General features: G+C 37.6%; 13 non-coding genes across 13 annotated transcripts; all 13 read left to right on the top strand.

Annotated features, from left to right (window-relative positions):
• The first annotated feature begins 2,163 nt into the window (after positions 1–2,163).
• trnac-gca (transfer RNA cysteine (anticodon GCA)) lies at positions 2,164–2,235 on the top strand. The gene has a single exon. It is a non-coding gene; the product is annotated as a tRNA-Cys (tRNA).
• Positions 2,236–4,054: 1,819 nt separating this feature from the next.
• Positions 4,055–4,126, top strand: trnac-gca (transfer RNA cysteine (anticodon GCA)). Its single transcript has one exon. It is a non-coding gene; the product is annotated as a tRNA-Cys (tRNA).
• Positions 4,127–6,336: 2,210 nt separating this feature from the next.
• Positions 6,337–6,408, top strand: trnac-gca (transfer RNA cysteine (anticodon GCA)). Its single transcript has one exon. It is a non-coding gene; the product is annotated as a tRNA-Cys (tRNA).
• A 2,985-nt stretch (positions 6,409–9,393) lies between these two features.
• On the top strand, positions 9,394–9,465 carry trnac-gca (transfer RNA cysteine (anticodon GCA)). The gene has a single exon. It is a non-coding gene; the product is annotated as a tRNA-Cys (tRNA).
• Positions 9,466–10,341: 876 nt separating this feature from the next.
• trnac-gca (transfer RNA cysteine (anticodon GCA)) lies at positions 10,342–10,413 on the top strand. Its single transcript has one exon. It is a non-coding gene; the product is annotated as a tRNA-Cys (tRNA).
• Positions 10,414–12,277: 1,864 nt separating this feature from the next.
• trnac-gca (transfer RNA cysteine (anticodon GCA)) lies at positions 12,278–12,349 on the top strand. Its single transcript has one exon. It is a non-coding gene; the product is annotated as a tRNA-Cys (tRNA).
• A 1,950-nt stretch (positions 12,350–14,299) lies between these two features.
• On the top strand, positions 14,300–14,371 carry trnac-gca (transfer RNA cysteine (anticodon GCA)). Its single transcript has one exon. It is a non-coding gene; the product is annotated as a tRNA-Cys (tRNA).
• Positions 14,372–15,247: 876 nt separating this feature from the next.
• Positions 15,248–15,319, top strand: trnac-gca (transfer RNA cysteine (anticodon GCA)). Its single transcript has one exon. It is a non-coding gene; the product is annotated as a tRNA-Cys (tRNA).
• A 1,950-nt stretch (positions 15,320–17,269) lies between these two features.
• trnac-gca (transfer RNA cysteine (anticodon GCA)) lies at positions 17,270–17,341 on the top strand. The gene has a single exon. It is a non-coding gene; the product is annotated as a tRNA-Cys (tRNA).
• Positions 17,342–17,765: 424 nt separating this feature from the next.
• Positions 17,766–17,837, top strand: trnac-gca (transfer RNA cysteine (anticodon GCA)). Its single transcript has one exon. It is a non-coding gene; the product is annotated as a tRNA-Cys (tRNA).
• A 2,509-nt stretch (positions 17,838–20,346) lies between these two features.
• trnac-gca (transfer RNA cysteine (anticodon GCA)) lies at positions 20,347–20,418 on the top strand. Its single transcript has one exon. It is a non-coding gene; the product is annotated as a tRNA-Cys (tRNA).
• A 2,854-nt stretch (positions 20,419–23,272) lies between these two features.
• On the top strand, positions 23,273–23,344 carry trnac-gca (transfer RNA cysteine (anticodon GCA)). The gene has a single exon. It is a non-coding gene; the product is annotated as a tRNA-Cys (tRNA).
• Positions 23,345–23,723: 379 nt separating this feature from the next.
• trnac-gca (transfer RNA cysteine (anticodon GCA)) lies at positions 23,724–23,795 on the top strand. Its single transcript has one exon. It is a non-coding gene; the product is annotated as a tRNA-Cys (tRNA).
• Positions 23,796–24,264: the final 469 nt, after the last annotated feature.

Below are 24,264 nucleotides of genomic sequence, written 5' to 3'. Positions count from 1 at the left end.
CTTATTAGACAATTTCTCAAGTTCAAATCCTGTCACCCGCTTGAAATCAAGTACTTTCTATGTGTATTTTGAGAGAGGGAGTGCTCCTTTTTTGGTTATGTTACTCAGTCTAAAATGTCCCTCATTCAATGTTTTTTCTCTGTCAGACAGTTCCTATCAGAGGAGGAAGTGCAATAGACTTCAGATCAATAGGTCTTAGATTGTAATTTTTTTGTCAACTTGAAATCAAACACTTTATGGGTACGTTTTCAAAGAGAGAGTTTTCTTTATTAGGTTATGTTGATCACAAGCTAAAATCTCCCTTGTTAGACAATTTGACAGTATCAAATCCTGGCGCCCCCCTTGAAATCAAGTACTTTCTAAGTGTATCTTGAGAGAGGGAGTGCTCCTTTTTTGGTTATGTTACTCAGTCTAAAATGTCCCTCATTCAATGTTTTTTCTCTGTCAGACAGTTCCTATCAGAGGTGGAAGTGCAATAGACTTCAGATCAATAGGTCTCAGATTGTAATATATTTGTCATCTTCAAATCAAATACTTTATGGGTATGTTTTCAGAGAGAGAGTTTTCTTCATTAGTTTTTGTTGATCTCCAGCTATAATGTCCCTTATTAGACAATTTTTCGGCCTTTAGACAGTTTCAAGCAGAGGGGGTATAGCTCAGTGGTGGAGCATTTGACTGCAGATCAAGAGGTCCCAGGTTCAAACTAACTCTTTTTTCGAATATGTTACTCAGGCAAAATTGTCCCTTATTAGACAATTTCTCAAGTTCAAATCCTGTCACCCGCTTGAAATCAAGTACTTTCTAAGTGTATTTTGAGAGAGGGAGTGCTCCTTTTTTGGTTACGTTACTCAGTCTAAAATGTCCCTCATTCAATGGTTTTTCTCTGTCAGACAGTTCCTATCAGAGGAGGAAGTGCAATAGACTTCAGATCAATAGGTCTCAGATTGTAATTTTTTTGTCAACTTGAAATCAAACACTTTATGGGTACGTTTTCAAAGAGAGAGTTTTCTTTATTAGGTTATGTTGATCACAAGCTAAAATCTCCCTTGTTAGACAATTTCTCAGTATCAAATCCTGGCGCCCCCCTTGAAATCAAGTACTTTCTCAGTGTTTCTTGAGAGAGGGAGTGCTCTGCTAAAATGTCCCTCATTAGATGGTTTTTCTCTGTCAGACAGTTCCTAACAGAGGTGGAAGTGCAACAGACTTCAGATCAATAGGTCTCAGATTGTAATATATTTGTCATCTTCAAATCAAATACTTTATGGGTATGTTTTCAGAGAGAGAGTGTTCTTCATTAGTTTTTGTTGATCTCCAGCTATAATGTCCCTTATTAGACAATTTTTCGGCCTTTAGACAGTTTCTAACAGAGGGGGTATAGCTCAGTGGTAGAGCATTTGACTGCAGATCAAGAGGTCCCAGGTTCAAATCATGATGCCCCCTTTAAATCTAGTGCTTTCAAAGAGTATTTTGAGGGTAGAGGACTCTTTTTTCGAATATGTTACTCAGGCAAAATTGTCCATTATTAGACAATTTCTCAAGTTCAAATCCTGTCACCCCCTTGAAATCAAGTACTTTCTAAGTGTATTTTGAGAGAGGGAGTGCTCCTTTTTTGGTTATGTTACTCAGTCTAAAATGTCCCTCATTCAATGGTTTTTCTCTGTCAGACAGTTCCTATCAGAGGAGGAAGTGCAATAGACTTCAGATCAATAGGTCTCAGATTGTAATTTTTTTGTCAACTTGAAATCAAACACTTTATGGGTACATTTTCAAAGAGAGAGTTTTCTTTATTAGGTTATGTTGATCACAAGCTAAAATCTCCCTTGTTAGACAATTTCTCAGTATCAAATCCTGGCGCCCCCCTTGAAATCAAGTACTTTCTAAGTGTATCTTGAGAGAGGGAGTGCTCCTTTTTTGGTTATGTTACTCAGTCTAAAATGTCCCTCATTCAATGGTTTTTCTCTGTCAGACAGTTCCTATCAGAGGTGGAAGTGCAATAGACTTCAGATCAATAGGTCTCAGATTGTAATATATTTGTCATCTTCAAATCAAATACTTTATGGGTATGTTTTCAGAGAGAGAGTGTTCTTCATTAGTTTTTGTTGATCTCCAGCTATAATGTCCCTTATTAGACAATTTTTCGGCCTTTAGACAGTTTCAAGCAGAGGGGGTATAGCTCAGTGGTAGAGCATTTGACTGCAGATCAAGAGGTCCCAGGTTCAAATCCTGATGCCCCCTTTAAATCAAGTGCTTTCAAAGAGTATTTTGAGGGTAGAGGACTCTTTTTTCGAATATGTTACTCAGGCAAAATTGTCCCTTATTAGACAATTTCTCAAGTTCAAATCCTGTCACCCGCTTGAAATCAAGTACTTTCTAAGTGTATTTTGAGAGAGGGAGTGCTCCTTTTTTGGTTATGTTACTCAGTCTAAAATGTCCCTCATTCAATGGTTTTTCTCTGTCAGACAGTTCCTATCAGAGGAGGAAGTGCAATAGACTTCAGATCAATAGGTCTCAGATTGTAATTTTTTTGTCAACTTGAAATCAAACACTTTATGGGTACGTTTTCAAAGAGAGAGTTTTCTTTATTAGGTTATGTTGATCACAAGCTAAAATCTCCCTTATTAGACAATTTCTCAGGATCAAATACTGGCGCCCCCTTGAAATCAAGTACTTTCTAAGTGTATCTTGAGAGAGGGAGTGCTCCTTTTTTGGTTATGTTACTCAGTCTAAAATGTCCCTCATTCAATGTTTTTTCTCTGTCAGACAGTTCCTATCAGAGGTGGAAGTGCCAAAGACTTCAGATCAATAGGTCTCAGATTGTAATTTTTTTGTCAACTTGAAATCAAACACTTTATGGGTACGTTTTCAAAGAGAGAGTTTTCTTTATTAGGTTATGTTGATCACAAGCTAAAATCTCCCTTGTTAGACAATTTGACAGTATCAAATCCAGGCGCCCCCCTTGAAATCAAGTACTTTCTAAGTGTATCTTGAGAGAGGGAGTGCTCCTTTTTTGGTTATGTTACTCAGTCTAAAATGTCCCTCATTCAATGGTTTTTCTCTGTCAGACAGTTCCTATCAGAGGTGGAAGTGCAATAGACTTCAGATCAATAGGTCTCAGATTGTAATATATTTGTCATCTTCAAATCAAATACTTTATGGGTATGTTTTCAGAGAGAGAGTGTTCTTCATTAGTTTTTGTTGATCTCCAGCTATAATGTCCCCTATTAGACAATTTTTCGGCCTTTAGACAGTTTCAAGCAGAGCGGGTATAGCTCAGTGGTAGAGCATTTGACTGCAGATCAAGAGGTCCCAGGTTCAAATCCTGATGCCCCCTTTAAATCAAGTGCTTTCAAAGAGTATTTTGAGGGTAGAGGACTCTTTTTTCGAATATGTTACTCAGGCAAAATTGTCCATTATTAGACAATTTCTCAAGTTCAAATCCTGTCACCCCCTTGAAATCAAGTACTTTCTAAGTGTATTTTGAGAGAGGGAGTGCTCCTTTTTTGGTTATGTTACTCAGTCTAAAATGTCCCTCATTCAATGGTTTTTCTCTGTCAGACAGTTCCTATCAGAGGAGGAAGTGCAATAGACTTCAGATCAATAGGTCTCAGATTGTAATTTTTTTGTCAACTTGAAATCAAACACTTTATGGGTACATTTTCAAAGAGAGAGTTTTCTTTATTAGGTTATGTTGATCACAAGCTAAAATCTCCCTTGTTAGACAATTTCTCAGTATCAAATCCTGGCGCCCCCCTTGAAATCAAGTACTTTCTAAGTGTATCTTGAGAGAGGGAGTGCTCCTTTTTTGGTTATGTTACTCAGTCTAAAATGTCCCTCATTCAATGGTTTTTCTCTGTCAGACAGTTCCTATCAGAGGTGGAAGTGCAATAGACTTCAGATCAATAGGTCTCAGATTGTAATATATTTGTCATCTTCAAATCAAATACTTTATGGGTATGTTTTCAGAGAGAGAGTGTTCTTCATTAGTTTTTGTTGATCTCCAGCTATAATGTCCCCTATTAGACAATTTTTCGGCCTTTAGACAGTTTCAAGCAGAGGGGGTATAGCTCAGTGGTAGAGCATTTGACTGCAGATCAAGAGGTCCCAGGTTCAAATCCTGATGCCCCCTTTAAATCAAGTGCTTTCAAAGAGTATTTTGAGGGTAGAGGACTCTTTTTTCGAATATGTTACTCAGGCAAAATTGTCCCTTATTAGACAATTTCTCAAGTTCAAATCCTGTCACCCGCTTGAAATCAAGTACTTTCTAAGTGTATTTTGAGAGAGGGAGTGCTCCTTTTTTGGTTATGTTACTCAGTCTAAAATGTCCCTCATTCAATGGTTTTTCTCTGTCAGACAGTTCCTATCAGAGGAGGAAGTGCAATAGACTTCAGATCAATAGGTCTCAGATTGTAATTTTTTTGTCAACTTGAAATCAAACACTTTATGGGTACGTTTTCAAAGAGAGAGTTTTCTTTATTAGGTTATGTTGATCACAAGCTAAAATCTCCCTTATTAGACAATTTCTCAGGATCAAATACTGGCGCCCCCTTGAAATCAAGTACTTTCTAAGTGTATCTTGAGAGAGGGAGTGCTCCTTTTTTGGTTATGTTACTCAGTCTAAAATGTCCCTCATTCAATGTTTTTTCTCTGTCAGACAGTTCCTATCAGAGGTGGAAGTGCCAAAGACTTCAGATCAATAGGTCTCAGATTGTAATTTTTTTGTCAACTTGAAATCAAACACTTTATGGATAAGTTTTCAAAGAGAGAGTTTTCTTTATTAGGTTATGTTGATCACAAGCTAAAATCTCCCTTATTAGACAATTTCTCAGGATCAAATACTGGCGCCCCCTTGAAATCAAGTACTTTCTCAGTCTTTCTCGAGAGAGGGAGTGCTCTGCTAAAATGTCCCTCATTAGATGGTTTTTCTCTGTCAGACAGTTCTTAACAGAGGTGGAAGTGCAACAGACTTCAGATAAATAGGTCTCAGATTGTAATATATTTGTAATTTTGAAATCATATACTTTCTGGGTTCTACAGCTATAATGTCCCTTATTGGACAATTTTTCTGCCTTTAGGCAGTTTCTAGCAGATGGGGTATAGCTCAGTGGTAGAGCATTTGACTGCAGATCAAGAGGTCCCAGATTCAAATCCTGATGCCCCCTTTAAATCAAGTGCTTTCAAAGAGTATTTTGAGGGTAGAGGACTCTTTTTCGAATATGTTACTCAGGGAAAATTGTCCCTTATTAGACTATTTCTCACGTTCAAATCCTGTCACCCCCTTGAAATCAACTACTTTCTAAGTGTATCTTGAGAGAGGGTGTGCTCCTTTTTTGGTTATGTTACTCAGTCTAAAATGTCCCTCATTCAATGTTTTTTCTCTGTCAGACAGTTCCTATCAGAGGTGGAAGTGCCATAGACTTCAGATCAATAGGTCTCAGATTTTAATATATTTGTCATCTTCAAATCAAATACTTTATGGGTATGTTTTCAGAGAGAGAGTGTTCTTCATTAGTTTTTGTTGATCTCCAGCTATAATGTCCCTTATTTGACAATTTTTCTGCCTTTAGACAGTTTCTAGCAGATGGGGTATTGCTCAGTGGAAGAGCATTTGACTGCAGATCAAGAGGTCCCAGGTTCAAATCCTGATGCCCCCTTTAAATCAAGTGCTTTCAAAGAGTATTTTGAGGGTAGAGGACTCTTTTTTCGAGTATGTTACTCAGGGAAAATTGTCCCTTATTAGACAATTTCTCACGTTCAAATCCTGTCACCCCCTTGAAATCAACTACTATCTAAGTGTATCTTGAGAGAGGTAGTGCTCCTTTTTTGGTTATGTTACTCAGTCTAAAATGTCCCTCATTCAATGTTTTTTCTCTGTCAGACAGTTCCTATCAGAGGTGGAAGTGCAATAGACTTCAGATCAATAGGTCTCAGATTGTAATTTTTTTGTCAACTTGAAATCAAACACTTTATGGGTACGTTTTCAAAGAGAGAGTTTTCTTTATTAGGTTATGTTGATCACAAGCTAAAATCTCAATTATTAGACAATTTCTCAGGATCAAATACTGGCGCCCCCTTGAAATCAAGTACTTTCTAAGTACTTCTCTCTTGAGAGAGGGAGTGCTCCTTTTTTGGTTATGTTACTCAGTCTAAAATGTCCCTCATTCAATGTTTTTTCTCTGTCAGACAGTTCCTATCAGAGGTGGAAGTGCAACAGACTTCAGATCAATAGGTCTCAGATTGTAATATATTTGTCATCTTGAAATCATATACTTTCTGGGTTCTACAGCTATAATGTCCCTTATTGGACAATTTTTCTGCCTTTAGGCAGTTTCTAGCAGAGGGGGTATAGCTCAGTGGTAGAGCATTTGACTGCAGATCAAGAGGTCCCAGGTTCAAATCCTGATGCCCCCTTAAAATCAAGAGCTTTCAAAGAGTATTTTGAGGGTAGATTACTTTTTTTTCCGAATATGTTACTCAGGCAAAATTGTCCTTTATTAGACAATTTCTCAAGTTCAAATCCTGAAACCCCCTTGAAATCAAGTACTTTCTAAGTGTATTTTGAGAGAGGGAGTGCTCCTTTTTTGGTTATGTTACTCAGTCTAAAATGTCCCTCATTCAATGGTTTTTCTCTGTCAGACAGTTCCTATCAGAGGAGGAAGTGCAATAGACTTCAGATCAATAGGTCTCAGATTGTAATTTTTTTGTCAACTTGAAATCAAACACTTTATGGGTACGTTTTCAAAGAGAGAGTTTTCTTTATTAGGTTATGTTGATCACAAGCTAAAATCTCCCTTATTAGACAATTTCTCAGGATCAAATACTGGCGCCCCCTTGAAATCAAGTACTTTCTAAGTGTATCTTGAGAGAGGGAGTGCTCCTTTTTTGGTTATGTTACTCAGTCTAAAATGTCCCTCATTCAATGTTTTTTCTCTGTCAGACAGTTCCTATCAGAGGTGGAAGTGCCAAAGACTTCAGATCAATAGGTCTCAGATTGTAATTTTTTTGTCAACTTGAAATCAAACACTTTATGGATAAGTTTTCAAAGAGAGAGTTTTCTTTATTAGGTTATGTTGATCACAAGCTAAAATCTCCCTTATTAGACAATTTCTCAGGATCAAATACTGGCGCCCCCTTGAAATCAAGTACTTTCTCAGTCTTTCTCGAGAGAGGGAGTGCTCTGCTAAAATGTCCCTCATTAGATGGTTTTTCTCTGTCAGACAGTTCTTAACAGAGGTGGAAGTGCAACAGACTTCAGATAAATAGGTCTCAGATTGTAATATATTTGTAATTTTGAAATCATATACTTTCTGGGTTCTACAGCTATAATGTCCCTTATTGGACAATTTTTCTGCCTTTAGGCAGTTTCTAGCAGATGGGGTATAGCTCAGTGGTAGAGCATTTGACTGCAGATCAAGAGGTCCCAGATTCAAATCCTGATGCCCCCTTTAAATCAAGTGCTTTCAAAGAGTATTTTGAGGGTAGAGGACTCTTTTTCGAATATGTTACTCAGGGAAAATTGTCCCTTATTAGACTATTTCTCACGTTCAAATCCTGTCACCCCCTTGAAATCAACTACTTTCTAAGTGTATCTTGAGAGAGGGTGTGCTCCTTTTTTGGTTATGTTACTCAGTCTAAAATGTCCCTCATTCAATGTTTTTTCTCTGTCAGACAGTTCCTATCAGAGGTGGAAGTGCCATAGACTTCAGATCAATAGGTCTCAGATTTTAATATATTTGTCATCTTCAAATCAAATACTTTATGGGTATGTTTTCAGAGAGAGAGTGTTCTTCATTAGTTTTTGTTGATCTCCAGCTATAATGTCCCTTATTTGACAATTTTTCTGCCTTTAGACAGTTTCTAACAGATGGGGTATTGCTCAGTGGAAGAGCATTTGACTGCAGATCAAGAGGTCCCAGGTTCAAATCCTGATGCCCCCTTAAAATCAAGAGCTTTCAAAGAGTATTTTGAGGGTAGATTACTTTTTTTTCCGAATATGTTACTCAGGCAAAATTGTCCTTTATTAGACAATTTCTCAAGTTCAAATCCTGAAACCCCCTTGAAATCAAGTACTTTCTAAGTGTATTTTGAGAGAGGGAGTGCTCCTTTTTTGGTTATGTTACTCAGTCTAAAATGTCCCTCATTCAATGGTTTTTCTCTGTCAGACAGTTCCTATCAGAGGAGGAAGTGCAATAGACTTCAGATCAATAGGTCTCAGATTGTAATATATTTGTCATCTTCAAATCAAATACTTTATGGGTATGTTTTCAGAGAGAGAGTGTTCTTCATTAGTTTTTGTTGATCTCCAGCTATAATGTCCCTTATTTGACAATTTTTCTGCCTTTAGACAGTTTCTAGCAGATGGGGTATTGCTCAGTGAAAGAGCATTTGACTGCAGATTAAGAGGTCTCAGGTTCAAATCCTGATGCCCCCTTTAAATCAAGTGCTTTTAAAGAGTATTTTGAGGGTAGAGGACTCTTTTTTCGAGTATGTTACTCAGGGAAAATTGTCCCTTATTAGACAATTTCTCACGTTCAAATCCTGTCACCCCCTTGAAATCAACTACTATCTAAGTGTATCTTGAGAGAGGTAGTGCTCCTTTTTTGGTTATGTTACTCAGTCTAAAATGTCCCTCATTCAATGTTTTTTCTCTGTCAGACAGTTCCTATCAGAGGTGGAAGTGCAATAGACTTCAGATCAATAGGTCTCAGATTGTAATTTTTTTGTCAACTTGAAATCAAACACTTTATGGGTACGTTTTCAAAGAGAGAGTTTTCTTTATTAGGTTATGTTGATCACAAGCTAAAATCTCCCTTATTAGACAATTTCTCAGGATCAAATACTGGCGCCCCCTTGAAATCAAGTACTTTCTAAGTACTTCTCTCTTGAGAGAGGGAGTGCTCCTTTTTTGGTTATGTTACTCAGTCTAAAATGTCCCTCATTCAATGTTTTTTCTCTGTCAGACAGTTCCTATCAGAGGTGGAAGTGCCAAAGACTTCAGATCAATAGGTCTCAGATTGTAATTTTTTTGTCAACTTGAAATCAAACACTTTATGGGTACGTTTTCAAAGAGAGAGTTTTCTTTATTAGGTTATGTTGATCACAAGCTAAAATCTCCCTTATTAGACAATTTCTCAGGATCAAATACTGGCGCCCCCTTGAAATCAAGTACTTTCTCAGTGTTTCTCGAGAGAGGGAGTGCTCTGCTAAAATGTCCCTCATTAGATGGTTTTTCTCTGTCAGACAGTTCTTAACAGAGGTGGAAGTGCAACAGACTTCAGATCAATAGGTCTCAGATTGTAATATATTTGTCATCTTGAAATCATATACTTTCTGGGTTCTACAGCTATAATGTCCCTTATTGGACAATTTTTCTGCCTTTAGGCAGTTTCTAGCAGAGGGGGTATAGCTCAGTGGTAGAGCATTTGACTGCAGATCAAGAGGTCCCAGGTTCAAATCCTGATGCCCCCTTAAAATCAAGAGCTTTCAAAGAGTATTTTGAGGGTAGATTACTTTTTTTTCCGAATATGTTACTCAGGCAAAATTGTCCTTTATTAGACAATTTCTCAAGTTCAAATCCTGAAACCCCCTTGAAATCAAGTACTTTCTAAGTGTATTTTGAGAGAGGGAGTGCTCCTTTTTTGGTTATGTTACTCAGTCTAAAATGTCCCTCATTCAATGGTTTTTCTCTGTCAGACAGTTCCTATCAGAGGAGGAAGTGCAATAGACTTCAGATCAATAGGTCTCAGATTGTAATATATTTGTCATCTTCAAATCAAATACTTTATGGGTATGTTTTCAGAGAGAGAGAGTGTTCTATATTCGTTTTTGTTGATCTACAGCTATAATGTCCCTTATTGGACAATTTTTCTGCCTTTAGACAGTTTCTAGCAGAGGGGGTTTAGCTCAGTGGTAGAGCATTTGACTGCAGATCAAGAGGTCCCAGGTTCAAATTCTGATGCCCCCTTAAAATCAAGAGCTTTTTGAGAGTATATTTGAGGGTAGAGGACTTTTTTTCGAATATGTTACTCAGGCAAAATTGTCCCTTATTAGACAATTTCTCACGTTCAAATCCTGTCACCCCCTTGAAATCAACTACTTTCTAAGTGTATCTTGAGAGAGGGTGTGCTCCTTTTTTGGTTATGTTACTCAGTCTAAAATGTCCCTCATTCAATGTTTTTTCTCTGTCAGACAGTTCCTATCAGAGGTGGAAGTGCCATAGACTTCAGATCAATAGGTCTCAGATTGTAATATATTTGTCATCTTGAAATCATATACTTTCTGGGTTCTACAGCTATAATGTCCCTTATTGGACAATTTTTCTGCCTTTAGGCAGTTTCTAGCAGAGGGGGTATAGCTCAGTGGTAGAGCATTTGACTGCAGATCAAGAGGTCCCAGGTTCAAATCCTGATGCCCCCTCAAAATCAAGAGCTTTCAAAGAGTATTTTGAGGGTAGATAACTTTTTTTTCCGAATATGTTACTCAGGCAAAATTGTCCTTTATTAGACAATTTCTCAAGTTCAAATCCTGAAACCCCCTTGAAATCAAGTACTTTCTAAGTGTATTTTGAGAGAGGGAGTGCTCCTTTTTTGGTTATGTTACTCAGTCTAAAATGTCCCTCATTCAATGGTTTTTCTCTGTCAGACAGTTCCTATCAGAGGAGGAAGTGCAATAGACTTCAGATCAATAGGTCTCAGATTGTAATATATTTGTCATCTTCAAATCAAATACTTTATGGGTATGTTTTCAGAGAGAGAGAGTGTTCTATATTCGTTTTTGTTGATCTACAGCTATAATGTCCCTTATTGGACAATTTTTCTGCCTTTAGACAGTTTCTAGCAGAGGGGGTATAGCTCAGTGGTAGAGCATTTGACTGCAGATCAAGAGGTCCCAGGTTCAAATTCTGATGCCCCCTTAAAATCAAGAGCTTTCTGAGAGTATATTTGAGGGTAGAGGACTTTTTTTCGAATATGTTACTCAGGCAAAATTGTCCCTTATTAGACAATTTCTCACGTTCAAATCCTGTCACCCCCTTGAAATCAACTACTTTCTTAGTGTATCTTGAGAGAGGGTGTGCTCCTTTTTTGGTTATGTTACTCAGTCTAAAATGTCCCTCATTCAATGTTTTTTCTCTGTCAGACAGTTCCTATCAGAGGTGGAAGTGCCAAAGACTTCAGATCAATAGGTCTCAGATTTTAATATATTTGTCATCTTCAAATCAAATACTTTATGGGTATGTTTTCAGAGAGAGAGTGTTCTTCATTAGTTTTTGTTGATCTCCAGCTATAATGTCCCTTATTTGACAATTTTTCTGCCTTTAGACAGTTTCTAGCAGATGGGGTATTGCTCAGTGGAAGAGCATTTGACTGCAGATCAAGAGGTCCCAGGTTCAAATCCTGATGCCCCCTTTAAATCAAGTGCTTTCAAAGAGTATTTTGAGGGTAGAGGACTCTTTTTTCGAGTATGTTACTCAGGGAAAATTGTCCCTTATTAGACAATTTCTCATGTTCAAATCCTGAAACCCCCTTGAAATCAAGTACTTTCTAAGTGTATTTTGAGAGAGGGAGTGCTCCTTTTTTGGTTATGTTACTCAGTCTAAAATGTCCCTCATTCAATGGTTTTTCTCTGTCAGACAGTTCCTATCAGAGGAGGAAGTGCAATAGACTTCAGATCAATAAGTCTCAGATTGTAATATATTTGTCATCTTCAAATCAAATACTTTATGGGTATGTTTTCAGAGAGAGAGAGTGTTCTATATTCGTTTTTGTTGATCTACAGCTATAATGTCCCTTATTGGACAATTTTTCTGCCTTTAGACAGTTTCTAGCAGAGTGGGTTTAGCTCAGTGGTAGAGCATTTGACTGCAGATCAAGAGGTCCCAGGTTCAAATTCTGATGCCCCCTTAAAATCAACAGCTTTCTGAGAGTATATTTGAGGGTAGAGGACTTTTTTTCGAATATGTTACTCAGGCAAAATTGTCCCTTATTAGACAATTTCTCACGTTCAAATCCTGTCACCCCCTTGAAATCAACTACTTTCTAAGTGTATCTTGAGAGAGGGTGTGCTCCTTTTTTGGTTATGTTACTCAGTCTAAAATGTCCCTCATTCAATGTTTTTTCTCTGTCAGACAGTTCCTATCAGAGGTGGAAGTGCCATAGACTTCAGATCAATAGGTCTCAGATTGTAATATATTTGTCATCTTGAAATCATATACTTTCTGGGTTCTACAGCTATAATGTCCCTTATTGGACAATTTTTCTGCCTTTAGGCAGTTTCTAGCAGAGGGGGTATAGCTCAGTGGTAGAGCATTTGACTGCAGATCAAGAGGTCACAGGTTCAAATCCTGATGCCCCCTTAAAATCAAGAGCTTTCAAAGAGTATTTTGAGGGTAGATTACTTTTTTTTCCGAATATGTTACTCAGGCAAAATTGTCCTTTATTAGACAATTTCTCAAGTTCAAATCCTGAAACCCCCTTGAAATCAAGTACTTTCTAAGTGTATTTTGAGAGAGGGAGTGCTCCTTTTTTGGTTATGTTACTCAGTCTAAAATGTCCCTCATTCAATGGTTTTTCACTGTCAGACAGTTCCTATCAGAGGAGGAAGTGCAATAGACTTCAGATCAATAGGTCTCAGATTGTAATATATTTGTCATCTTCAAATCAAATACTTTATGGGTATGTTTTCAGAGAGAGAGAGTGTTCTATATTCGTTTTTGTTGATCTACAGCTATAATGTCCCTTATTGGACAATTTTTCTGCCTTTAGACAGTTTCTAGCAGAGGGGGTATAGCTCAGTGGTAGAGCATTTGACTGCAGATCAAGAGGTCCCAGGTTCAAATTCTGATGCCCCCTTAAAATCAAGAGCTTTCTGAGAGTATATTTGAGGGTAGAGGACTTTTTTTCGAATATGTTACTCAGGCAAAATTGTCCCTTATTAGACAATTTCTCACGTTCAAATCCTGTCACCCCCTTGAAATCAACTACTTTCTAAGTGTATCTTGAGAGAGGGTGTGCTCCTTTTTTGGTTATGTTACTCAGTCTAAAATGTCCCTCATTCAATGTTTTTTCTCTGTCAGACAGTTCCTATCAGAGGTGGAAGTGCCATAGACTTCAGATCAATAGGTCTCAGATTTTAATATATTTGTCATCTTCAAATCAAATACTTTATGGGTATGTTTTCAGAGAGAGAGTGTTCTTCATTAGTTTTTGTTGATCTCCAGCTATAATGTCCCTTATTTGACAATTTTTCTGCCTTTAGACAGTTTCTAGCAGATGGGGTATTGCTCAGTGGAAGAGCATTTGACTGCAGATCAAGAGGTCCCAGATTCAAATCCTGATGCCCCCTTTAAATCAAGTGCTTTCAAAGAGTATTTTGAGGGTAGAGGACTCTTTTTTCGAGTATGTTACTCAGGGAAAATTGTCCCTTATTAGACAATTTCTCACGTTCAAATCCTGTCACCCCCTTGAAATCAACTACTATCTAAGTGTATCTTGAGAGAGGTAGTGCTCCTTTTTTGGTTATGTTACTCAGTCTAAAATGTCCCTCATTCAATGTTTTTTCTCTGTCAGACAGTTCCTATCAGAGGTGGAAGTGCAATAGACTTCAGATCAATAGGTCTCAGATTGTAATTTTTTTGTCAACTTGAAATCAAACACTTTATGGGTACGTTTTCAAAGAGAGAGTTTTCTTTATTAGGTTATGTTGATCACAAGCTAAAATCTCCCTTATTAGACAATTTCTCAGGATCAAATACTGGCACCCCCTTGAAATCAAGTACTTTCTAAGTGTATCTTGAGAGAGGTAGTGCTCCTTTTTTGGTTATGTTACTCAGTCTAAAATGTCCCTCATTCAATGTTTTTTCTCTGTCAGACAGTTCCTATCAGAGGTGGAAGTGCAATAGACTTCAGATCAATAGGTCTCAGATTGTCATTTTTTTGTCAACTTGAAATCAAACACTTAATGGGTACGTTTTCAAAGAGAGAGTTTCCTTTATTAGGTTATGTTGATCACAAGCTAAAATCTCCCTTATTAGACAATTTCTCAGGATCAAATACTGGCGCCCCCTTGAAATCAAGTACTTTCTCAGTGTTTCTCGAGAGAGGGAGTGCTCTGCTAAAATGTCCCTCATTAGATGGTTTTTCTCTGTCAGACAGTTCTTAACAGAGGTGGAAGTGCAACAGACTTCAGATCAATAGGTCTCAGATTGTAATATATTTGTCATCTTGAAATCATATACTTTCTGGGTTCTACAGCTATAATGTCCCTTATTGGACAATTTTTCTGCCTTTAGGCAGTTTCTAGCAGAGGGGGTATAGCTCAGTGGTAGAGCATTTGACTGCAGATCAAGAGGTCCCAGGTTCAAATCCTGATGCCCCCTTAAAATCAAAAGCTTTCGAAGAGTATTTTGAGGGTAGATTACTTTTTTTTCCGAATATGTTACTCAGGCAAAATTGTCCTTTATTAGACAATTTCTCAAGTTCAAATCCTGAAACCCCCTTGAAATCAAGTACTTTCTAAGTGTATTTTGAGAGAGGGAGTGCTCCTTTTTTGGTTATGTTACTCAGTCTAAAATGTCCCTCATTCAATGGTTTTTCTCTGTCAGACAGTTCCTATCAGAGGAGGAAGTGCAATAGACTTCAGATCAATAGGTCTCAGATTGTAATATATTTGTCATCTTCAAATCAAATACTTTATGGGTATGTTTTCAGAGAGAGAGAGTGTTCTATATTCGTTTTTGTTGATCTACAGCTATAATGTCCCTTATTGGACAATTTTTCTGCCTTTAGACAGTTTCTAGCAGAGTGGGTTTAGCTCAGTGGTAGAGCATTTGACTGCAGATCAAGAGGTCCCAGGTTCAAATTCTGATGCCCCCTTAAAATCAACAGCTTTCTGAGAGTATATTTGAGGGTAGAGGACTTTTTTTCGAATATGTTACTCAGGCAAAATTGTCCCTTATTAGACAATTTCTCACGTTCAAATCCTGTCACCCCCTTGAAATCAACTACTTTCTAAGTGTATCTTGAGAGAGGGTGTGCTCCTTTTTTGGTTATGTTACTCAGTCTAAAATGTCCCTCATTCAATGTTTTTTCTCTGTCAGACAGTTCCTATCAGAGGTGGAAGTGCCATAGACTTCAGATCAATAGGTCTCAGATTGTAATATATTTGTCATCTTGAAATCATATACTTTCTGGGTTCTACAGCTATAATGTCCCTTATTGGACAATTTTTCTGCCTTTAGGCAGTTTCTAGCAGAGGGGGTATAGCTCAGTGGTAGAGCATTTGACTGCAGATCAAGAGGTCCCAGGTTCAAATCCTGATGCCCCCTTAAAATCAAGAGCTTTCAAAGAGTATTTTGAGGGTAGATTACTTTTTTTTCCGAATATGTTACTCAGGCAAAATTGTCCTTTATTAGACAATTTCTCAAGTTCAAATCCTGAAACCCCCTTGAAATCAAGTACTTTCTAAGTGTATTTTGAGAGAGGGAGTGCTCCTTTTTTGGTTATGTTACTCAGTCTAAAATGTCCCTCATTCAATGGTTTTTCACTGTCAGACAGTTCCTATCAGAGGAGGAAGTGCAATAGACTTCAGATCAATAGGTCTCAGATTGTAATATATTTGTCATCTTCAAATCAAATACTTTATGGGTATGTTTTCAGAGAGAGAGAGTGTTCTATATTCGTTTTTGTTGATCTACAGCTATAATGTCCCTTATTGGACAATTTTTCTGCCTTTAGACAGTTTCTAGCAGAGGGGGTATAGCTCAGTGGTAGAGCATTTGACTGCAGATCAAGAGGTCCCAGGTTCAAATTCTGATGCCCCCTTAAAATCAAGAGCTTTCTGAGAGTATATTTGAGGGTAGAGGACTTTTTTTCGAATATGTTACTCAGGCAAAATTGTCCCTTATTAGACAATTTCTCACGTTCAAATCCTGTCACCCCCTTGAAATCAACTACTTTCTAAGTGTATCTTGAGAGAGGGTGTGCTCCTTTTTTGGTTATGTTACTCAGTCTAAAATGTCCCTCATTCAATGTTTTTTCTCTGTCAGACAGTTCCTATTAGAGGTGGAAGTGCCATAGACTTCAGATCAATAGGTCTCAGATTTTAATATATTTGTCATCTTCAAATCAAATACTTTATGGGTATGTTTTCAGAGAGAGAGTGTTCTTCATTAGTTTTTGTTGATCTCCAGCTATAATGTCCCTTATTTGACAATTTTTCTGCCTTTAGACAGTTTCTAGCAGATGGGGTATTGCTCAGTGGAAGAGCATTTGACTGCAGATCAAGAGGTCCCAGATTCAAATCCTGATGCCCCCTTTAAATCAAGTGCTTTCAAAGAGTATTTTGAGGGTAGAGGACTCTTTTTTCGAGTATGTTACTCAGGGAAAATTGTCCCTTATTAGACAATTTCTCACGTTCAAATCCTGTCACCCCCTTGAAATCAACTACTATCTAAGTGTATCTTGAGAGAGGTAGTGCTCCTTTTTTGGTTATGTTACTCAGTCTAAAATGTCCCTCATTCAATGTTTTTTCTCTGTCAGACAGTTCCTATCAGAGGTGGAAGTGCAATAGACTTCAGATCAATAGGTCTCAGATTGTAATTTTTTTGTCAACTTGAAATCAAACACTTTATGGGTACGTTTTCAAAGAGAGAGTTTTCTTTATTAGGTTATGTTGATCACAAGCTAAAATCTCCCTTATTAGACAATTTCTCAGGATCAAATACTGGCACCCCCTTGAAATCAAGTACTTTCTAAGTGTATCTTGAGAGAGGTAGTGCTCCTTTTTTGGTTATGTTACTCAGTCTAAAATGTCCCTCATTCAATGTTTTTTCTCTGTCAGACAGTTCCTATCAGAGGTGGAAGTGCAATAGACTTCAGATCAATAGGTCTCAGATTGTCATTTTTTTGTCAACTTGAAATCAAACACTTAATGGGTACGTTTTCAAAGAGAGAGTTTCCTTTATTAGGTTATGTTGATCACAAGCTAAAATCTCCCTTATTAGACAATTTCTCAGGATCAAATACTGGCGCCCCCTTGAAATCAAGTACTTTCTCAGTGTTTCTCGAGAGAGGGAGTGCTCTGCTAAAATGTCCCTCATTAGATGGTTTTTCTCTGTCAGACAGTTCTTAACAGAGGTGGAAGTGCAACAGACTTCAGATCAATAGGTCTCAGATTGTAATATATTTGTCATCTTGAAATCATATACTTTCTGGGTTCTACAGCTATAATGTCCCTTATTGGACAATTTTTCTGCCTTTAGGCAGTTTCTAGCAGAGGGGGTATAGCTCAGTGGTAGAGCATTTGACTGCAGATCAAGAGGTCCCAGGTTCAAATCCTGATGCCCCCTTAAAATCAAAAGCTTTCGAAGAGTATTTTGAGGGTAGATTACTTTTTTTTCCGAATATGTTACTCAGGCAAAATTGTCCTTTATTAGACAATTTCTCAAGTTCAAATCCTGAAACCCCCTTGAAATCAAGTACTTTCTAAGTGTATTTTGAGAGAGGGAGTGCTCCTTTTTTGGTTATGTTACTCAGTCTAAAATGTCCCTCATTCAATGGTTTTTCTCTGTCAGACAGTTCCTATCAGAGGAGGAAGTGCAATAGACTTCAGATCAATAGGTCTCAGATTGTAATATATTTGTCATCTTCAAATCAAATACTTTATGGGTATGTTTTCAGAGAGAGAGAGTGTTCTATATTCGTTTTTGTTGATCTACAGCTATAATGTCCCTTATTGGACAAATGTTCTGCCTTTAGACAGTTTCTAGCAGAGGGGGTATAGCTCAGTGGTAGAGCATTTGACTGCAGATCAAGAGGTCCCAGGTTCAAATCCCGGTGCCCCCTTAAAATCAAGAGCTTTCTAAGAGTATTTTGAGGGTAGAGGACTCTTTTTTCGAATATGTTACACAGGGAAATTGTCCCTTATTAGACAATTTCTCACGTTCAAATCCTGGCACCCCCTTGAAATCAACTACTTTCTAAGTGTATCTTGAGAGAGGGAGTGCTACTTTTTTGGTTATGTTACTCAGTCTAAAATGTCCCTCATTCAATGTTTTTTCTCTGTCAGACAGTTCCTATCAGAGGTGGAAGTGCCAAAGACTTCAGATCAATAGGTCTCAGATTGTAATTTTTTTGTCAACTTGAAATCAAACACTTTATGGGTACGTTTTCAAAGAGAGAGTTTTCTTTATTAGGTTATGTTGATCACAAGCTAAAATCTCCCTTATTAGACAATTTCTCAGGATCAAATACTGGCGCCCCCTTGAAATCAAGCACTTTCTCAGTGTTTCTTGAGAGTGGGAGTGCTCTGCTAAAATGTCCCTCATTAGATGTTTTTTCTCTGTCAGACAGTTCCTAACAGAGGTGGAAGTGCAACAGACTTCAGATCAATAGGTCTCAGATTGTAATATATTTGTCATCTTGAAATCATATACTTTCTGGGTTCTACAGCTATAATGTCCCTTATTGGACAATTTTTCTGCCTTTAGGCAGTTTCTAGCAGAGGGGGTATAGGTCAGTGGTAGAGCATTTGACAGCAGATCAAGAGGTCCCAGGTTCAAATCCTGATGCCCCCTTAAAATCAAGAGCTTTCAAAGAGTATTTTGAGGGTAGATTACTTTTTTTTCCGAATATGTTACTCAGGCAAAATTGTCCTTTATTAGACAATTTCTCAAGTTCAAATCCTGAAACCCCCTTGAAATCAAGTACTTTCTAAGTGTATTTTGAGAGAGGTAGTGCTCCTTTTTTGGTTATGTTACTCAGTCTAAAATGTCCCTCATTCATTGGTTATTCTCTGTCAGACAGTTCCTATCAGAGGAGGAAGTGCAATAGACTTCAGATCAATAGGTCTCAGATTGTATTTTTTTCATCAACTTGAAATCAAAAACTTTATGGGTACGTTTTCAAAGAGAGAGTTTTCTTGATTAGGTTATGTTGATCACAAGCTAAAATCTCCCTTATTAGACAATTTCTCAGGATCAAAAACTGGCGCCCCCTTGAAATCAAGCACTTTCTCAGTGTTTCTTGAGAGTGGGAGTGCTCTGCTAAAATGTCCCTCATTAGATGTTTTTTCTCTGTCAGACAGTTCCTAACAGAGGTGGAAGTGCAACAGACTTCAGATCAATAGGTCTCAGATTGTAATATATTTGTCATCTTCAAATCAAATACTTTATGGGTATGTTTTCAGAGAGAGAGTGTTCTTCTTTAGTTTTTGTTGATCTCCAGCTATAATGTCCCTTAGTAGACAATTTTTCCGCCTATAGACAGATTCTAGCAGAGGGGGTATAGCTCAGTGGTAGAGCATTTGACTGCAGATCAAGAGGTCCCAGATTCAAATCCTGATGCCCCCTTTAAATCAAGTGCTTTCAAAATGTATTTTGAGGGTAGAGGACTCTTTTTTTCGAATATGTTACTCAGGCAAAATTGTCCATTATTAGACAATTTCTCAAGTTCAAATCCTGAAACCCCCTTGAAATCAACTACTTTCTAAGTGTATTTTGAGAGAGGGAGTGCTCCTTTTTTGGTTATGTTACTCAGTCTAAAATGTCCCTCATTCAATGGTTCTTCTCTGTCAGACAGTTCCTATCAGAGGAGGAAGTGCAATAGACTTCAGATCAATAGCTCTCAGATTGTAAGTTTTTTGTCAACTTGAAATCAAACACTTTATGGGTACGTTTTCAAAGAGAGAGTTTTCTTTATTAGGTTATGTTGATCACAAGCTAAAATCTCCCTTGTTAGACAATTTCTCAGTATCAAATCCTAGCGCCCCCCTTGAAATCAAGTACTTTCTCAGTGTTTCTTGAGAGAGGGAGTGCTCTGCTAAAATGTCCCTCATTAGATGTTTTTTCTCTGTCAGACAGTTCCTATCAGAGGTGGAAGTGCAATAGACTTCAGATCAATAGGTCTCAGATTGTAATTTTTTTGTCAACTTGAAATCAAACACTTTATGGGTACGTTTTCAAAGAGAGAGTTTTCTTTATTAGGTTATGTTGATCACAAGCTAAAATCTCCCTTATTAGACAATTTCTCAGGATCAAATACTGGCGCCCCCTTGAAATCAAGTACTTTCTAAGTGGATCTTGAGAGAGGGAGTGCTCCTTTTTTGGTTATGTTACTCAGTCTAAAATGTCCCTCATTCAATGTTTTTTCTCTGTCAGACAGTTCCTATCAGAGGTGGAAGTGCAATAGATTTCAGATCAATAGGTCTCAGATTGTAATTTTTTTGTCAACTTGAAATCAAATACTTTCTGGGTATGATTTCAGAGAGAGAGTGTTCTTCATTAGTTTTTGTTGATCTCCAGCTATAATGTCTCTTAGTAGACAATTTTTCCGCCTATAGACAGATTCTAGCAGAGGGGGTATAGCTCAGTGGTAGAGCATTTGACTGCAGATCAAGAGGTCCCAGGTTCAAATCCTGATGCCCCCTTAAAATCAAGAGCTTTCAAAGAGTATTTTGAGGGTAGATTACTTTTTTTTCCGAATATGTTACTCAGGCAAAATTGTCCTTTATTAGACAATTTCTCAAGTTCAAATCCTGAAACCCCCTTGAAATCAAGTACTTTCTAAGTGTATTTTGAGAGAGGGAGTGCTCCTTTTTTGGTTATGTTACTCAGTCTAAAATGTCCCTCATTCATTGGTTATTCTCTGTCAGACAGTTCCTATCAGAGGTGGAAGTGCAATAGACTTCAGATCAATAGGTCTCAGATTGTATTTTTTTCATCAACTTGAAATCAAAAACTTTATGGGTACGTTTTCAAAGAGAGAGTTTTCTTGATTAGGTTATGTTGATCACAAGCTAAAATCTCCCTTATTAGACAATTTCTCAGGATCAAAAACTGGCGCCCCCTTGAAATCAAGCACTTTCTCAGTGTTTCTTGAGAGTGGGAGTGCTCTGCTAAAATGTCCCTCATTAGATGGTTTTTCTCTGTCAGACAGTTCCTAACAGAGGTGGAAGTGCAACAGACTTCAGATCAATAGGTCTCAGATTGTAATATATTTGTCATCTTCAAATCAAATACTTTATGGGTATGTTTTCAGAGAGAGAGTGTTCTTCTTTAGTTTTTGTTGATCTCCAGCTATAATGTCCCTTAGTAGACAATTTTTCCGCCTATAGACAGATTCTAGCAGAGGGGGTATATCTCAGTGGTAGAGCATTTGACTGCAGATCAAGAGGTCCCAGATTCAAATCCTGATGCCCCCTTTAAATCAAGGGCTTTCAAAATGTAGTTTGAGGGTAGAGGACTCTTTTTTTCGAATATGTTACTCAGGCAAAATTGTCCATTATTAGACAATTTCTCAAGTTCAAATCCTGAAACCCCCTTGAAATCAACTACTTTCTATGTGTATTTTGAGAGAGGGAGTGCTCCTTTTTTGGTTATGTTACTCAGTCTAAAATGTCCCTCATTCAATGGTTCTTCTCTGTCAGACAGTTCCTATCAGAGGAGGAAGTGCAATAGACTTCAGATCAATAGCTCTCAGATTGTAAGTTTTTTGTCAACTTGAAATCAAACACTTTATGGGTACGTTTTCAAAGAGAGAGTTTTCTTTATTAGGTTATGTTGATCACAAGCTAAAATCTCCCTTGTTAGACAATTTCTCAGTATCAAATCCTAGCGCCCCCCTTGAAATCAAGTACTTTCTCAGTGTTTCTTGAGAGAGGGAGTGCTCTGCTAAAATGTCCCTCATTAGATGTTTTTTCTCTGTCAGACAGTTCCTATCAGAGGTGGAAGTGCAATAGACTTCAGATCAATAGGTCTCAGATTGTAATTTTTTTGTCAACTTGAAATCAAACACTTTATGGGTACGTTTTCAAAGAGAGAGTTTTCTTTATTAGGTTATGTTGATCACAAGCTAAAATCTCCCTTATTAGACAATTTCTCAGGATCAAATACTGGCGCCCCCTTGAAATCAAGTACTTTCTAAGTGGATCTTGAGAGAGGGAGTGCTCCTTTTTTGGTTATGTTACTCAGTCTAAAATGTCCCTCATTCAATGTTTTTTCTCTGTCAGACAGTTCCTATCAGAGGTGGAAGTGCAATAGATTTCAGATCAATAGGTCTCAGATTGTAATTTTTTTGTCAACTTGAAATCAAATACTTTCTGGGTATGATTTCAGAGAGAGAGTGTTCTTCATTAGTTTTTGTTGATCTCCAGCTATAATGTCTCTTAGTAGACAATTTTTCCGCCTATAGACAGATTCTAGCAGAGGGGGTATAGCTCAGTGGTAGAGCATTTGACTGCAGATCAAGAGGTCCCAGGTTCAAATCCTAATGCCCCCTTTAAATCAAGTGCTTTCAAAATGTATTTTGAGGGTAGAGGACTCTTTTTTTCGAATATGTTACTCAGGCAAAATTGTCCATTATTAGACAATTTCTCAAGTTCAAATCCTGAAACCCCCTTGAAATCAAGTACTTTCTAAGTGTATTTTGAGAGAGGGAGTGCTCCTTTTTTGGTTATGTTACTCAGTCTAAAATGTCCCTCATTCAATGGTTCTTCTCTGTCAGACAGTTCCTATCAGAGGAGGAAGTGCAATAGACTTCAGATCAATAGGTCTCAGATTGTAAGTTTTTTGTCAACTTGAAATCAAACACTTTATGGGTACGTTTTCAAAGAGAGAGTTTTCTTTATTAGGTTATGTTGATCACAAGCTAAAATCTCCCTTGTTAGACAATTTCTCAGTATCAAATCCTAGCGCCCCCCTTGAAATCAAGTACTTTCTCAGTGTTTCTTGAGAGAGGGAGTGCTCTGCTAAAATGTCCCTCATTAGATGTTTTTTCTCTGTCAGACAGTTCCTATCAGAGGTGGAAGTGCAATAGACTTCAGATCAATAGGTCTCAGATTGTAATTTTTTTGTCAACTTGAAATCAAACACTTTATGGGTACGTTTTCAAAGAGAGAGTTTTCTTTATTAGGTTATGTTGATCACAAGCTAAAATCTCCCTTATTAGACAATTTCTCAGGATCAAATACTGGCGCCCCCTTGAAATCAAGTACTTTCTAAGTGGATCTTGAGAGAGGGAGTGCTCCTTTTTTGGTTATGTTACTCAGTCTAAAATGTCCCTCATTCAATGTTTTTTCTCTGTCAGACAGTTCCTATCAGAGGTGGAAGTGCAATAGATTTCAGATCAATAGGTCTCAGATTGTAATTTTTTTGTCAACTTGAAATCAAATACTTTCTGGGTATGTTTTCAGAGAGAGAGTGTTCTTCATTAGTTTTTGTTGATCTCCAGCTATAATGTCCCTTATTAGACAATTTTTCCGCCTTTAGACAGTTTCTAGCAGAGGGGGTATAGCTCAGTGGTAGAGCATTTGACTGCAGATCAAGAGGTCCCAGGTTCAAATCCTGATGCCCCCTTTAAATCAAGAGCTTTCTAAGATTATTTTGAGGGTAGAGGACTTTTTTCCGAATATGTTACTCTGGCAATATTGTCCCTTATTAGACAATTTCTCAAGTTCAAATCCTGAAACCCCCTTGAAATCAAGTACTTTCTAAGTGTATTTTGAGAGAGGGCGTGCTCCTTTTTTGGTTATGTTACTCAGTCTAAAATGTCCCTCATTCAATGGTTTTTCTCTGTCAGACAGTTCCTATCAGAGGAGGAAGTGCAACAGACTTCAGATCAATAGGTCTCAGATTGTAATATATTTGTCATCTTGAAATCATATACTTTCTGGGTTCTACAGCTACAATGTCCCTTATTGGACAATTTTTCTGCCTTTAGGCAGTTTCTAGCAGAGGGGGTATAGCTCAGTGGTAGAGCATTTGACTGCAGATCAAGAGGTCCCAGGTTCAAATCCCGGTGCCCCCTTAAAATCAAGAGCTTTCTAAGAGTATTTTGAGGGTAGAGGACTCTTTTTTGGTATATGTTACTCAGGGAAAATTGTCCCTTATTAGACTATTTCTCACGTTCAAGTCCTGGCACCCCCTTGAAATCAACTACTTTCTAAGTGTATCTTGAGAGGTGGAGTGCTACTTTTTTGGTTATGCTACTCAGTCTAAAATGTCCCTCATTCAATGTTTTTTCTCTGTCAGACAGTTCCTATCAGAGGAGGAAGTGCAATAGACTTCAGATCAATAGGTCTCAGATTGTAATTTTTTTGTCAACTTGAAATCAAACAATTTATGGGTACGTTTTCAAAGAGAGAGTTTTCTTTATTAGGTTATGTTGATCACAAGCTAAAATCTCCCTTATTAGACAATTTCTCAGGATCAAATACTGGCACCCCCTTGAAATCAAGTACTTTCTAAGTGTATCTTGAGAGGTGGAGTGCTCCTTT

Source organism: Oncorhynchus mykiss, chromosome 25 (genome assembly GCF_057628025.1).
Source record: "Oncorhynchus mykiss isolate SJ-2025 chromosome 25, ASM5762802v1, whole genome shotgun sequence".
Lineage (NCBI taxonomy): Eukaryota > Metazoa > Chordata > Actinopteri > Salmoniformes > Salmonidae > Oncorhynchus > Oncorhynchus mykiss.
This window is presented reverse-complemented; position numbering and strand designations above follow the sequence as displayed.